Source organism: Panicum hallii, chromosome 3, assembly GCF_002211085.1.
Source record: "Panicum hallii strain FIL2 chromosome 3, PHallii_v3.1, whole genome shotgun sequence".
Lineage (NCBI taxonomy): Eukaryota > Viridiplantae > Streptophyta > Magnoliopsida > Poales > Poaceae > Panicum > Panicum hallii.
The window spans coordinates 53,014,753-53,026,030 of record NC_038044.1 but is presented as its reverse complement, the minus strand read 5'-3'; the positions used below and the strand labels follow the sequence as shown (position 1 = coordinate 53,026,030).

The 11,278-nt window shown below is 42.0% G+C and overlaps 1 pseudogene; it reads left to right on the top strand.

Annotated features, from left to right (window-relative positions):
• Nucleotides 1–1,253: 1,253 nt before the first annotated feature.
• On the top strand, nucleotides 1,254–4,481 carry LOC112885045 (annotated as a pseudogene).
• Nucleotides 4,482–11,278: the final 6,797 nt, after the last annotated feature.

Below are 11,278 nucleotides of genomic sequence, written 5' to 3'. Positions count from 1 at the left end.
GATAAAGAAAATAGTGATTTTAAGGTTGAGGAGAAATGAGAATATTTTAGGTTAATTTAGTAGTAATGAGAATATTGGTAAAGCATAACATTGATATATTTGAAAACTTCGTACTTCCAGTTTCCTGTGCAAGTTGGATTTAGGAATTACTCTTGTTTGTTGTACAAACAGACCTACCATTCTACCATTTGATATCTAACCTTAGTATCGTGGTTTGAACTGGATTAAAGTTTATACTACCACATTTCCTTTACTGTTAACAAAAAAAACATTGTTGATATCTGGGTACCCTGAGTTCGGATGAGATTTCTTTATTGATCTATTTGGATGCCACAATACAAAATTATTAACTATTGGTCAGGTACATAGCATCTGAGTGTTCAACCTTTTGAAATAAAACATGCTCTGAAATTATTGTACGATGTTATGTTTTTTATGGTTAACTATTCATCATAATTTTGGCTATATCTCAGTACAGATTTACTTACCAAATTGTCACTCAAATTCTCATAAGCCATAAAATTTTTAGGCTTCTAGCTAGTAATTTGATGATGTTTGACTTGTGGCCTGTGCAGCTATTGCTAGTATCAAAAAAACAAAATTTTGATGTTTTCTTCTTATGCTCTTAAGATCTTATCCATTTGCATTTGAACTTTCTTTTAACCAGTGATGTTCTGAACTTCTGATAGATAAGCCTCTCAATTTATATTGTCTCCTAATAATAAATGAACTGTCTTCCTTGATCCATTGGTATTCTATCTTTGTACTACCCCCTGTCAATCTTTCAGCGTCATTGCAGTAAAAGCATGACTAAGAACATGATGTTTACTTCATTCTTGACTTTTCGATACATTTTCATGAGTAACGGGTTTTTTCCCCATAAAATTTCTAGATAAAGAAAATAGTGATTCCATCTGCTGATTTTCATATCTCAAAAATGAGATTGAGTTTGATCATAAAATTTTGCAAGCTCCTATTGTATATGTCTGATTTTTTTTAGAATTTCCAAACCTTGGATATGCCTCTGGAGAGTTTCTCACAGTTTCACTCTCAAAGCTACTCCCTCCGTTCCGTTTCAAATTATCAGTCGTTTAGACTTTTCTAAATTCATAGTACAGATGAGCATGATTTTTTTTTAATTTGTACAGATGGACCGGCAATGGATGCACGGAAGCCGGAGCACCTCGGCGTGGATTCAGGGTTTAGATTCTTTTCTCAAGGCAGCAATGGCAAATAGGTCGCCAAAGGGTTTAATGTGTTGTCCATGCAGTGTTTGCGAAAATAAAAAGGAATTCCGGAAAAGAGAAACTCTATGGAATCACCTGGCCTTGAATGGTTTCATGAGTAACTATAGCCTTTGGACTAAGCACGGCGAAGTTGGAGTTACGATGGAAGATAATGAAGAAGATGACGATGGTGATAACAATCTTCCAGATTGGGCATGGGTTCATGAAGCAGGTGGCTTTCAAGATGAACCAATGGACGAGGGTGAAGCAAATGTTGCACAAGAGGAGCCACCTGACGAGCTAGGTCAGGCGTTGCTTGATGCACAGAAAGACAGTGACACTGTGAAGGATGCATTAAAGTTTGAGAAGATGTTGGAGGATCACAAAAGGCCGTTGTTCCCTAATTGCAAACCGGATCAGAAGAAGTTGGGTACCACGCTAGAGATGCTGAAATGGAAGGCAACTAATGGTGTCACCGATAAGGGATTTGGTGAGCTATTAAAGATTGTAAAGAACATGCTTCCTGAGGGTAATGAAATGCCGTCAACAACATACGAAGCTAAAAAGATGGTTTGCCCTCTTGGATTGGACATGCAGAAGATTCACGCATGTCTTAACGACTGCATCCTGTATCGCGGAGAATACGAGAACTTGGAAGCTTGTCCTGTTTGTAGCGCATTGCGGTATAAGATCAGGCGAGATGATCCAGGTGATGTTGATGGGGAGCCGGTAAAGAAGAGAGTTCCCGCAAAGTTGGTGTGGTACTTCCCTATAATACCACGTCTGAAGCGTTTTTTCAAAAACAAGGACAACGCTAAGTTGATACGGTGGCACAAAGAAGACCGTAAGGAGGATCACATGATCAGACACCCAGCAGATGGGTCCCAGTGGAGAAACCTTAACCGAGAGTATCCTCAATTTGACAACGACCCAAGGAATATAAGATTTGCTCTAAGTGCGGATGGAATGAATCCGTACGGTGAGTTTGGCAGCGCTCATAGTACATGGCCCGTGACCCTATGTATGTTCAACCTTCCTCCTTGGTTATGCCTGAAGCGTAAGTTCATCATGATGCCGGTGCTTATAGAAGGGCCAAAAGAACCTGGCAACGATATTGATGTGTTCCTGCAACCCTTGATGGATGATCTCTTACTGCTCTGGAAAGAAGAAGGTGTACATGTGTGGGATGAGTATAAACAGGAGTCTTTCAACCTCCGAGCTTTGCTTTTTGTATGCATCAATGATTGGCCTGCACTTGCAAAACTTTCGGGACAGTCGAACATGGGATACATGGCCTGCACCCACTGTTATGATGAAACCGATAGCATTTATTTGAAACACTGTAAGAAGTGCGTATACATGGGCCATCGTCGATTCCTTCCTTCTGATCACCCCCTAAGAACCGAAGGTAAGCATTTCAAAGGAGAGCCCGAAACTCGTCGTAAGCCTCTGTTCCGTAATGGAAAGCGTGTGTTCTCGATGATCAAGGATGTGAAGGTAGTATTTGGAAAGGGTCCCGGTAGCCAACCTGTTCCGAAGGATGACCAGGGACATGTTCCAATGTGGAAGAAGAAATCTATATTGTGGAACCTACCTTATTGGCAAGTCTTACAGGTTCGCAACGCAATTGATGTGATGCATCTGTCGAAGAATCTTTGCGTCAACCTACTAGGCTTTCTGGGAGTGTATGGTAAGTCAAAAGACACATTGGAAGCAAGGCGCGACATGTGGATGCTAGCTGGACGACAAGGCTTGCAACCCGAGAAGAGAGACAAAGGACGCCACTATTTAAAACCTGCCAGCTATAATCTGAGTAAAGAGGAGAAGGAAAGCATGTTCGATTGCTTGAACAGTATCAAGGTCCCGTCTGGGTACTCCTCAAATATACAGGGCATAATAAATGTGAAAGAGAAGAAAATCCAAAACTTGAAGTCCCATGACTGCCACGTTCTGATGACACAATTACTTCCGGTTATACTGAGGGGTGTTCTACCGGAAAATGTGAGATTGGCAGTTGTAAAGCTTTGTGCATTCATGAATGAAATTTCACAGAAAGCAATTAATCCAAATAATCTAATAAAGCTGCAGAAAGACATTGTCGAATGTCTTGTCAGCTTTGAGATGGTCTTCCCACCTTCCTTCTTCAATATTATGACACACCTTCTAGTTCATATTGTGACAGAAATAACTATTCTGGGTCCTGTTTTTCTATACAATATGTTCCCTTTCGAGAGGTTCATGGCAGTATTGAAGAAGTACGTGCGTAAACGTTCTCGCCCAGAAGGATGCATTGCTAAGGGCTATGGAACCGAGGAGGTCATTGAGTTTTGCGTTGACTATCTTCCTGATCTCAATCCGATTGGGCTCCCCGTGTCACACTATGAGGGGCGACTAAAGGGGAAAGGCACACTAGGAAAGAAATGTAATGTGCACATCCCTTGTAGTGAATTCAGCCAAGCAAACTTCACGGTTCTTCAGAATTCATCCAAGGTGGCTCCATATATTGATGAGCATATGAATATTATACAGTCTGAAAATCCATAAAAGAATCTTTCTTGGATTACACGCCAACATATAAAAACTTTTGACGGCTGGTTCAGACGAAAATTATTGGGCAACAACACAGTTGATCAAGAACTTCAATGGCTGGCTAGGGGACCATCAATCACTGTCCAGCAATACCAAGGGTACGAAATCAATGGGTATACATTTTATACGAGAGCTCAAGACAAAAAAAGCACCAACCAAAACAGTGGTGTCCGTATGTGTATAGTAAACAGTAATGGAGAAAAGAACAACTACTATGGTGTCATAGAGGAGATATGGGAACTTGAATATGGACCCATAGTTGTCCCTTTATTTCGTTGCGAATGGGTGGCTGGAGGAGGCGTAACGAAGGACCGGTATGGGATGACCATAGTTGACTTTAAAAAGATTGGATATAAAGATGAACCATTTGTTCTAGCCAAGGATGTGACACAAGTGTTCTATGTGAAGGACATGTCGAGCAAACCGAAGAAGAAGTCAGATAAGACGCCTGAAGCAGACAAGGCTGGAAATTAGCCGAAACGGCTCATAGTTCTTCCAGGAAAAAGAAAAGTTGTTGGAGTTGAGGATATTTCGGACAATTCGGAAGATTATGACCAGATTGATGACCTTCCTCCATTCTCAGTTGACGTTGACCCTAGCATCCTCTTATCCAAAGAGGACACACCTTACTTACGCTGTGATCACGCTCAAGGCACTTTCGTCAAAAGGAAGATTATCAATGTTCCAGTACATAATGATAATGAGTAGTAGTTTTATATAAATTATGTATTGAATTCTCTCAATCAGTGATGTAATGTAACGCAACGCATCGTATTTATCTCAATTCTTGATACTATTTCTCCAATGATGACATAATATCATCTTCAGATAATATTATATTTTTGCATGGTATAAATATTATTTACATTCTCTAATTTTGCATTACTAGAAGCATTGGAACATTAAATTACAAACAAATAATCAAGTAATATGCGAATTGATTATATCATTGTATAGGCTACTATTGAAAAGTTTTTTGAAGAATTTTGCATGGATCAAAATGAAATGTTTTCGATTTATTATCAATAACAGAAACATATACACATATAAACCCTTTACGCTACACATAATTGAGAATGGTTGCATATTCGTTAATTTACTTCAATTACTATTATTATTGTGTACATATAATTACTATAATTATTGTGTAGCTAAAAATAAGATATAAATTTTTGTTATATTATTCTAATTATTAAGCCTATGCCATCTCAATTACACTAAATACTACAAATTTAGTGTAAATGGGAACTGGCGTGGCCAGTTCCCGCGCGCCAATTCCCGCGCGGGTACACGTTAGTGCCGGCTGGTAATACCAGCCGGCACTAACTTGAGCACGTTAGTGCCGGCTGGTTTTACCAGCCGGCACTAACTTGTCCATCTGACATCACGTTGGCAAGTTAGTGCCGGCTGGTATAACCAGCCGGCACTAACTTGAGCACGTTAGTGCCGGCTGGTTATACCAGCCGGCACTAACTTGCCCATCTGACGTCACGTGGGCGCTTTAGTGCCGGCTGGTAATGTCAGCCGGCACTAACTGCGCCATCCCCCAACAAATTAGCCCCTTCGTTCCCTTTCAGATCGACGTCGCCCCCAACCTACGCGCCGCCCCGACATCCTCGCGCCATTGCTGCCGCCGCCCGAAGCTCCGGCCGCCGCGCACGTCGTCGTCCTCGCGCGTGCCCGTTCCGCGCAGCCCGGCTGCCCCGCTGCCCCTGCCGCCTCGGGGTCCTCGCTGCACTGCTCTGCGTCCTCGCGCCCCATTGCTGCCGCCGCCCGAAGGTCCGGCCGCGGCGCACCTCGTCGTCCTCGCGCGCGGCCCGTTCCGCGCAGCCCGGCCGCCCAGCTGCCCCTGCCGCCTCGAGGTCCGCGCGCCACTGCTCGGTGTCCTCGCGCCATTGCTGCGGCGCCCGAAGCTCCGGCCCCCATCACCGTCGACCCCTCCCTCCTCGCCCTCCGATCGCAAAAACGGATTCGCGGTGAGCACCTTGTCCTCTACGGGACATTTTTCACGTTTCCATAGATGCATCACCTTACATTGCGTAATTGTAAGACAAACTTAGAGTCTACTTGACGCCCAATTTGCCTAGCATCACTAACTGAGACATGATTTTTTTTGCAACAATGTGTTTATGTCCAGATCCACAAGGAAATGGAGTTAGCAAAATTCTCTCTGAATACAATTTTAAGAAAATATTGTCATGATCATAAGTGAAGAAGTGTTTTTTTTTTACTGTCAAGAGTTATATATTGTGACAATACAATACAAAGGAGCAAAACAAACTGTATATTGAAAACTTTGATCAAGAATGGTAGAAGTAGCAAATGCAAAAATACTGGTCAGTGCACTAAAAAGAACTAATTAGTGATAGAATGTGCAGACATAATCTTAAATTTCATGTGGTCCGGGCATTTATCAAAGACAAACAAAGTAGTGTGTGTGCGTGGTCTATATATCTAAAACATATTGATGCCAAAATTCAAAAGTTTTGGGCAGCTGGTGATAACCATTTGGCACCGCCTCGTGATGGCTTTTTATGATAGCATCAAATGTAGCTTCAAGTATAGTTTCATTTCTCGCTTCTTTCAGTTTCCGGCATGCTTCAAACAGTGAGATATTTGAGGAACAAAGGATAATATGGTCATTCGGGTTGTGTGTCTCTTTTCGATTCTTCAATGCATGCTGCTCAAATGCTCTCGCGGAGAGTGCCTAGGAATGAATAAGAACAAATTAGAAAGAATATAAGAGCTAAATGAACTAGGAATACAAAAAAATAGGACAAACCATAAAACAATTGTCCTCAGAATTCAGGCATAATCATATGAAAATTGAGCATTGATTGGTAATCAATTCCCTGAAACCAATGTATCATTTCCATCTATTGACAGCACAAATATCACACCTTGCTGCTGCATGGTTCTTACAGACAATGGTAAACTCAGATGTAAGCTTTGAAACAAGTACACAAAGAACATAAATATCTCAACAACTATTAGCACCAACTAACAAGCCAAGGCACAACATTCTGCTGCAAAGATCATGAAGAAGGGAGAATTCAAGGGTTGGTCACATTGAATAGCAACAAAAAATCAAGTCATGGATCCACATTGTGGCTGGATGGAGCTAGGGAGAACTGATTCATGGTGGAGATGGTTCACTTGGGTGTCAAGTCACCTTGTTTTTCTACTCTTGTTGAAATATTGAAATCAAATCATATTGAGCTTACAACGTTAGATTTGTCAAGACATCCTTTGGTAATAATTCTTATCCTATTTGTAGTGTTGCTATGTTGAAAACCAAACTGCGGCAAACCAATTCCATTGTTGAATACACCTATTTTTAAATCTAGTTTGCATTTGTTAATTCTATATTTTCTCAAGCTATTTGCATTTGTTAAATCTAGTTTCACGCTGATAGAAATTTATAACAGTTCCACTTTTTCTTGAAACCATGACATTACTGGAGAGTCTTCTATTTTTCTCTGAGTTTCTTGCTTGTGTGGTTTTACCCGGACCCGGTAAGTATTTCTACCTATTTTACCATTGAGTAACAGAAATGAGATTGGCCTATTTCCTCTCAAGCGTATTTCTTTTTAAAATTGACTGACTTTGATCTGTACACAACTATTGTCCTATATTTTTCTCCTGCCATGTTACAATCAGCATTGTTAGAAGTGCTCTTCTGGTTTGTTATATATAGTAACTACCTAAGCTGTTATGTCAAGGAATGGGCAGGTTACTTTCTCCTGGTGATGCACAAGTGCAAGTTAATATATAATTATATATTGTTATCAGCTAATTGCATATATCGATTTTTACCAATATTATTCATTAATTTGATCTCATCATGTGAGTTTTCCTAATTTGTATTTAGGCATTACCTAACTGCACATTATTCATTAATTTGATCTCAATGTGTTTATAACAATTTCAGGTTACTTGTGGTGGTGAACTTGCTGTCCTCCACGCCCTCCGAAGAATCTGCTAAAGAAGGTTTATATCTGCATTTGCTTGATCTTCTCAACTTTGATCATTAGTAGATGAGTTATATTCTTCGGTAATTGGAATACTGATAAAAGTCGAACAAACTCGAAGGTCGATGGAGGAGGTATATGAGTTATATTCTTCGGTAATTGGTGATCTAAGAGTTGTATGACATATTGTGTGTGGTCAATGCTTGATGTACGTGTAATGCTCAATGCTTAATGTGTTGGTTTCAGTTGATATCATCAAGCATCACGCTGCTGGAAGATCTGTTGATTTTTTATTTTTTTTTGCTTTTTTCATTTCAATATGATTACAGAGGCTATTCTTTCATTTATGTGATATTGTGTCTAATTGTATTAGGTGTTCCTTGTACTCTGTGTATTATTATAATTTGTTTTCATCGCCCGTAGCAATGCACGGGTACGAACTTCGAAATGTTAAGACTGAAACCTTGCAAATACATACATTTTAAACCTTGCAAATACATACATTTTAAACCTTGCAAATACATATATTTTATTAGTACTAGAAAATACTTAATGTTTTTTTATTGTTTCGGGTAGTGGAAATGGATCCTACGGACAACCAAGACGAGTTAATGCACGAGCTCATTTGTGGTAGTACTGGGCAAATAGCTCCAGAGTTTCATGAGGATGAGAACGATGGCAGCCAATTTTTAAACTTGCATTATCATGGCGACCAGGAGCAAGATATTAGTGGGGAGGAAGAAGAAAATGTCGAGGAAGCCGAGGTATGAAATTTAGTGATTCTTCCAGGCATCAGGATAAACGTTTTGTCAATACCTGCCGCGACGTCCACTAGTTGCTAGCAACCCGCTTAATAAATTTGTGATTCTTTCAGGCATCAGGATCGACGAAGCCTAAACGGAAACGTGGCTCCAAGAGGAAGATGGTAGGATGTACGACCATCACGGAGATCAACGAAGCAACCGGCGAGCCACTAGCCCCTGGTCAAATTAAGACGACCTTTGTAAATCAATTGGGATATCTTGTTAGGGAGAACGTCCCCATAAAGTACAAGCTTTGGAAGAGAAATAAAGTCTCTGATCGACCTGAAGATATCGTGCCAGATTCAGAGAAAGATTTGTTATGGAAAGAGGTGTTGTTGCACTTCAACTTTCCCTCGGGCAAAGCTGACAAAGTAAAGGGTTGGGCATTTAAGAAGATGGCAATTCAGTTCGGCTCGTTCAAGAAAAAATTGGTGGCAAACTTTGTCAACAAGGGCCTCACACCAGATTTTGATAAAGTCTGGAAGAAACAACGAGAGTGGTGGAATGAATTCGTGAATTACAAGCACAGTGCTGACAGCATGGCAGCCTCGATTCAAGGCAAAATGAATGCTAGCAAAAAGACAAACTTCCATAGACTTGGGCCTGGAGGTTATAAGGTTGCTGTTCCGAAATGGGAAAAGATGGAAAATAATTTAATTGCAAAAGGAATCGTACCGCAGACCTTGAGTTGGCCCAAACGAGCAAGGTATTACTTCTATGCTCATGGAGGCACACTAGACCCCGACACTGGAATGTTTGTGACTAGCGATGTACTAAGAGAGGCTGACGCAATGAGGCGTACGGAAGAAGGAACCTTCCAGCCCAACAGAGAGAATGACGAGCTGACTTACGCTCTTGGGAATGCGGAACACACTGGACGGACCCGAGGCATGGGCGTAGTTCCGTGGAAATATGGCTTTTCCGGAGATCTCGAAACCTACCGAAGCCGATGCAGAAGCAAGGCAGTAGTGGCAGAGAAGATCTGTAGCCTAGAAAACCGGATAATGTCACTTGAGGCAGCAGTTGGGCAACGCTCGGACCAACCAGCTGCCAATGTGGAGTTCAGCACCCCTTCTCAGCGTCGTAGCAGTGTTGCTTCCACAGAGCACCCTGCTTTGGGTGCCGACAGGACGAGGGACCCCATCGACGACATTACCGTTAGGACCCAGTGTGAGCTTCTGGTTCTTTATGGGAAAAAGCTCAAAGTTTGTGCTGAGGGTAATGCGGAAGTCCAAGAAGAAGGCAGGACAATACATTGCCAGCCAATTCCTGAAGGATTCGCCAGAGTCTTTGTTGACCGAATTACTGAAGAACGCTGGGAAGACTTGGACCTCCCGATCCCTATAGGTCCTGAAGAAACAGAACTACAACATGCCGTACACACATGGATTGCCTGGCCAAAGCGCGACATAAGATTAGTGCAAGCAGCCACAGATTCCGCTCGGTGCTCAAGGCAAAGATCACCAACGCCACCTGATGACAGGAATCCTAGTGTTGGCCCACCTTCTCCACCGCCTGCACGGGACCCCAGCATGGATCCGCCATCACCAGCCGCACAAAGCGAGCCAATTTCGGCATCATCACCAGCCGCACAACAGAATCAGAGTCAGCGACAGAAGGCATACACGGTACCTTCGGTCCAGCCATCTCATAAGCAGCAAAGAAAGAAGAAAGCGAAGGCTCCAGAAGAGAAAGAGGCAGAAGAATCGTTTCAAACCTTCTTGCTGAAGCGCAAGCTACTGAGGGAGGCTGCGAACAAGAAGCCAGAAATAGATCCGGTTGCGAAGGCACACTTCGTTAAACACTTCATTAAAGATCCCACCAAGGAGAAAGAAAGGGAGTCGGATTATGATCGGCAGATCAGAAAGTGCTACAACAACCCCAAGAATCGACGGATCAATGCAAAGACCGTTCCCCAGCTCGGAGAGCAGTCCAAACAATCGATCGCTTCGTTGATAGTGCCGCGTGAAGAATGTCCTGATGAATCAAGAGATCCGTTGACCATGGCTGGGATGATATTGCAAACTGATCTAACAAGGGCTCAATTGCTTGGGGAGGCCCTACAGGATGCCCGCGGCAGGAAAAAGTTTGTACTTGGTGAACCTTTGATATGGCCAGAGCTACTACCATTCCTACCAACGAGAATGGCCGAGTTACACAAATGGTATGCCGTGCAATCTAAAGCTAATCAATTAGAGATGTTCCCAGCCCGGATTAAAGATGAGCATTTCTGGCGGGGGGCAGGTGAAGTATATATCGAGTTTGAAGCACTTTACGATTTATACCATCAAGATGCCCTTGACAAGTCCCTCCTGAGTGTATGGTGCATGTGAGTATTGTCTCTCGTTTCATTATTTTTAGCCTTGTGTGTTGACTGATCCCCATTTTTCTTGTGTCCCGTAGGTCAAAAATTCAAATTTGCCGAAAAAAGAACTTCCATAACGTCGGGTTCTTCGACCCCGATATTATACACGAGAAAACGGTAGAGCAAAACCCTGATGAAATAGTCAATATTATATACAGGGGGTTGCGTAAGAATAGCATGTGTCCCTTCATTCTCTTGCCATACAACCATCAGTGAGTCATTCTTTGTTAGCCTCTTGTTTTCAATCCCTTCGTATTAATAATACTATTTAATAACTATTTTAATCAACATTAATTGGTTATGCGTATGTATATGCACAGCTTT